The sequence below is a fragment of the Tachypleus tridentatus genome, chromosome 7 (genome assembly GCF_004210375.1).
Source record: "Tachypleus tridentatus isolate NWPU-2018 chromosome 7, ASM421037v1, whole genome shotgun sequence".
Taxonomy (NCBI): domain Eukaryota; kingdom Metazoa; phylum Arthropoda; class Merostomata; order Xiphosura; family Limulidae; genus Tachypleus; species Tachypleus tridentatus.
Genome location: NC_134831.1, coordinates 170,531,419 through 170,537,418, shown reverse-complemented (window position 1 = coordinate 170,537,418; position 6,000 = coordinate 170,531,419).

The window sequence follows — 6,000 nt, the reverse complement described above, 5'->3', positions numbered from 1 at the left end:
TCAATGTTAGGGACAACTAGCACAAGTAGTTCTTCATGTGTATCTTTCCGCGAATGTCCTAGACAGAACATCAACAGAACGTTTCTGATTGGCCCTGCATGACTATGTAGTTAGAGCGCTTGCCTCGTAATATGAATGTCGCGGGCTCAAATCCCCATCACATTTAACATGGTGGTCTTTTCAGCCGTGGGGGCGTTATAATGTGACGGTTATTCCTACTATTCGTTCGTAAAATAGTAGCCTAAAAAAGAGATGTGAGTGGTGATGACCAGTTGCTTACCCTCTAGCTTTAAGCTGCTAAATTTGGGACGGCTAACGCAGGTAGCCCTCGTGTAGGTTTGCGCGAAATTTAAAAAACAAAAAATATGTTTCTCATCTTCCATACGCACAAAAACATATGTTTTGACCAATATTCTAGATGGTCGTCGACTGTTCGAGGTATTTGCTTAAAAATACGAATGTAGCACTTTGTATTGTTGAAATCAATTAATAATTTTACAGAAAATGTCTTATGACTTACCAAACGTCTTTTCAACACAGGCATGTAAAGTGATTTACCAGATGTGCAAGAATTTAGCTTCCTTTTTATTTTCTAAGAAACAAAAATCGGATAATATCTAATTTCATAACAACAAGGGTTTGTGGATAGCATGCAAGGAGTTCTTTACTGCCTCCCGCTAGTACAGCGGTATGTCTACGCATTTACAACGCTAAAACCACCGGTTCGACTCCCCTCGATAGACTCAGCAGATAACCCAATGTGACTTTACTATAAGAAAAACACACACAACTTTTTTCTTAAAAACAAAAACTATTTCAGATGTTTATACGCGCTTAATTAACAAAATAAACGACTTTTGCCAATTCACTGTGTTAAATATAAAAAATCATTTTTTAAAAATATTTCACTCCAGTGAATGTAACATCAGGTTATTTAATACGATTAAATTAATCCAAAAATACAACTCGAGATCTTTTTTAAGGACCATTCAGTGTACTAAATACTGCTTAGATCAAAACATTTGTTTTTCTCCGCCTAAAGACACCTCCGAATCATGATTGAAACCGCTACAAAAACAAATTTCGTGCGTAAAATACACGTACATAATTTTTATAACTTACAATGAATAGTAATACATAACTCAAGAACTCTATGACGTCATCACTGTTGAAGCAAGACTGTTTTTTAGACCGGTAAGTTTAATGATACATTCCATCAGCCTCTGTGTTATTCACCTCTAAGTATTTAACTCAAAACTTCTTAAAATAAACGTTTCAGCTAAAACATTGAACTGTCGTTGCTTACTGGGTCTGATTTATGATGAATTCTGTTATTATAAAAAACAAAGAGAGGAGATTCTCCTTAGCCGCGGTACTTGGAAATCTTTCGTTTTTTAGCTGTATTTTGTGCCCCAGCAACACCAAACGTGAGGCGCGAGTGTACCTGATTCAGTTTCATTTCTTATCAGGATCTATACCAGCCCACCGTGAAATTGAAATTGTTTTAGGTAAGATTAGAGTAAACCAATCTATGACACTTTGAGGGAGGTCAAATTCATCAGTTGAGAAGGTTTAATTTCCTGAATTCATAACTGTAATTAGATCTCAAATCGGTCAAGATATGACGCAGCTATGAACTATACTATAAGTTTATACTTGGAAAACAAACAAAAAAGTTAGGACCGTTTTATGAGTTGTTTTACCACAACTAAAGAAAAGGTAATTTATTTAAGTCGTTCGTATCTCCTTTCCCCATTCCATCATATCTCGGTCTATCTTTATCTATAAGGTAAGTTTTTTACCTAATAAAAACTTGGAGCCATTTTATGAGCCTCTTTGCCGCGGCTAAAAACAAAAAAGTCTCGACAACAGCAGCCTTAAGCTCTGGTGTTGTAAAACAGAGTTCTAGACATGAGCAGGCTATGACAAATTCAGGTTCTATTTCAGCCTGTTTAATGTTCTATTCCTCGTTGAAATTCATAAGAGAAGTGAAACTAACCTAGTTAAAACTGATCAGGTGTCACAGAGTAAAACGGAAACTCCCAAATTAACTAAAGATCTGTGTATTATTTCTCTTCAAGAGGTATTCGTATATTTATAATTACTAGGATTTTAAATTTCTTACGAAGTAACACGTATGTACTTTACCGAACGAGTGATATACGACATATGGGGTAGATAGTAAAATAAACCATTAACTAAGTAGATATCAGTGTTTTAGGAAGAAAACCTTGAAACATGAAAAAACATATTTTTATGTTTGTTTATTTACAGTTTCAGTAATCATCAATTCCTTTTTTCAAGAGCCCCCGCTTGTACAGCGTTAAGTCTATGGAGTTACAACACTAAAATCAAGGTTTCGATTCCCCTCGGTGGACTTAGCAGATAGCCTGATGTGGCTTTGCTATAAGGAAAACAAACAAACAAACAAACCTTTCTCAGCATGTTTATAATTAAATTATATTTAGTGATGTTGAGAAACCCACTTGTTGAGAAATTTATATGCAAAAACGGCTCGTTTGGGTTGAGAAAATATTTTACTACAAAATTACTCAATTTTACAATTACAATTACAATTACAAAATACAAAATTACAAAATTTATTTACTGGTTTAAACGAGCCGTTTTTTGCATATAAAATTAAATTATATTTGTTTTAGTAGTGTGAATATCTGCCGCTAGATGACTTTACAAATGAATTTCGCTGTCAGTTGGAGGTAGAACATGATTTATTAGGTACTTTATAAATAACAATGAGAATTCTGTGATCGCACCGAAATTCTCTGTTGTGTTTTTTATAAAACCAGGTAGTACAATAGATTGTATTCTGATCAAAGACGTAGCGTGTTAGCAGGAAGCAACAAAAAATTATTTTTTAATATGAAGCTAGCACGGAAATTTAAATCGCGTACACTATTCATGTGGCACAACTAGCCTAATGTTATTTAATTTTAAATAAGAATTATAAAGATAATGATGTAGTAAAGAAAAAACAACAACCTGGTTGGTTATGAGGTGAATTGTTTTCTACATTGGACACGAAATATTGCATTATTATTTCATTAGAGTAAAAACATCTAGTGAAAAAAAATTGCAAAATCACAGCCGTTGTTAGCAAGAGAAGTAATAAAATTCTATTTTTGATATATTCAACAAAAATCTGGGCTAGCACTAAGTTTAAAAACTTACAACGCTAAAATCCGGGGTTAGAATTCCCCGAACTGGGCCCATTGTCTGACTTTTTTGTTAAATCGAACACAAGAGAAATGTCTATTTTATTTTGGTATTGAGCACAATGCTATATAAAGGCTCATCAGTGCTCTGCTCACCACAGGTATCGAAACATGGTTTCTACCAATATGAATCCGCACACTCCCAGTGGTACAGCGGTATGTCTGCGGACTTACAACGGAAACTGGATTTTGCGACCTCTAGTGGGTAAAGCACAAACAGCCCATTTTGTTGTTTTATCAAATATGTCACTAGGTGGTCGCGAGAAATGTCCTTGCTGGACGATATTTTGAAATCTAGGCTGGTTCTCTTATTAATTCACGAATTTAACTTTTTGTTCTCAGAGTAACGTTTTGAAAGGAGGCGGAACGTTATTTTAACATATGTAACTATAGAAACCAAATATACAAAACAATAAAGGAAATCTAAAGGTGATACACTTCAAAGCAATAAATATACAAAGTTATTTTTATATAAAACACTGAACACCAAAGAAACTTGTACATCATTTCACACAAGTTTTTATTTATTGTAAGAGGTAAAACTTTATTTTATTTACAACGTTTTACCTGGCATCATCAGGTGGGATACAAAATTTAAGGCTTAATTTAAAACAGAATCATGTAAGAATCTTTAACAATAGTAATCTACAAGAAGACGACTGACGAACTGTCAATAATAAAGTAATTTACCAATAAACTAGAAAAAGAAACTGTAAAAAAAAAAAAAACGTTTTCAAAATTCCCAACCGACAATTTTTCAACTGAAAAAAGAAAGTCAATGCCTAGAAAAAGGTTTCAGTTGTGTTTTTGCATCCGGAACTCTTCCCATACTCGAATTTCAGAAAGGATTACAATACTTTGCTAAAAATGGTTATTGAGGGACGTTTTAGTTCATAAAATAAACCCGTGTCTTCTCATGTCGCTTCAGCTTCAAAATCCCGTGTTACAAATTCTTCTGACATCATTCATGAAAGTACACGTAGTCAAGAACACGTGTTGAATAACCAAAACACTTTCCCGAAACCTACAGTTACTTATCTTGTATTTTTCTTAATTAAGAAATTTAGTTAAGTTCTATCTGTTCCTTATGCTCAGTTCTCGTTCACGTATCTCGCATCTTCTGGACCACCCTAGACCATCAAACCTTCCTCCAAATGAACGTAAAGGAATAAAACTATTTAAAAAGAGATGAAAGTATAGTTTTACTGAAACCTGAAAAAGGTAAAGCTGTTGGATAAGGTAATATATCAAAAATGGAAACCAACTTAACCGCTTACAAAGAAAAGTGATTAAAACAAACTATTCTCAACATTCTACTGGTTTATATCTATTTCTTTGTCCATCTCTGGCCCGGCATGGCCAGGTGGGTTAAGGGGATCGAATCTCGAATTTTAGCGTTGTTAGCCGAAAACTTACCGTTGTCCCACCAGGGAATTAGGTAAAAGAAGTTCTTTGGGAAGTCAGTTACCTTTTAACAGTTACTCAAACTTGAATTGTAAATATGAGTGAACACATGTGTCCAGATTAACTGCTTAGTCCAGGGATGGTGAACCATTTTTGAGAGTGTATGCCCAGAATGGGGATAAGATTCTAAAATTTTCTCTGGCCCGGAATGGTCAGGTGGGTTGAGGCGTTCGACATGCAATCTGAGGGTCACGGGATCGAATTCTCGTCGCACCAAACATGCTTGTCCTTTCAGCCGTGGGGGTGTTATAATGTGACGGTCAATACCACTACTCATTGGTAAAAGAGTAGCTTGAGAGTTGGCGGTGGGTGGTGATGACTAGCTGCCTTTCCTCTGGTATTACACTGCAAAATTAGGGGCGGCTAGCGCAGATAGCCCTTGAGTAGTTAAATTTAAAAAAAAAAAACATTGTTCATCTGTAATTTATGTTCTTCCCTAAACCTGATGTCCTCCTTACATACTATTTTTTAGTGTAAATATTTACTTCCTCAAAAAATTATTAGGCTTTTTATAAGTATGTTTCTCTCGTTATTACCTCTTTATAAAAGAAACTCTGAGACTAAAAAAATATCTTCACTCAAACCACCGTCCTAAAATTAATAAATGCTGTCCTGAAATGTCACCAAAACAGTTCTAGTCCTCGTTTTCCCCTAAATATCAACACTATAAGAAAAGTAGCTCTCCTTTCTGCTAAATAAAGTATATGGTAATGTTTGTCAATAAAGTATATGATAATGTTTGTCAATAAAGCATATGGTAATGTTTGTCAATAAAGTATATGATAATGTTTGTCAATAAAGTATATGATAATGTTTGTTAATAAAGTATATTATAATGTTTGTCAATAAAGTATATGATAATGTTTGTTAATAAAGTATATTATAATGTTTGTCAATAAAGTATATGATAATGTTTGTTAATAAAGTATATTATAATCTTTGTCAATAAAGTATATGATAATGTTTGTCAATAAAGTATATGATAATGTTTGTCAACCTGAAGATGAGCTAAGAAGATTGAAACATTGTTCTGTACTTTAACTGCTAATACCTATACCATACTTTAATACCCATACCAGCCGTCTTGAGAATACAGAATACAAGTTCCAACATCGTTTGTTTGAAAAATGATTGTTGAACCTTATTCTTCAGTTTCGTGTACAAAGAATTTTTATCTCCCTGTTGTTAATAAGGCAACTGCTTATTTTGAAAATAATCGACAAATTGACACAGAATTTGATTCTTTCTAGATGCTTCTGTTACTTGTAGTTTATAATTCATCCGAAACTTATTGCATGATACT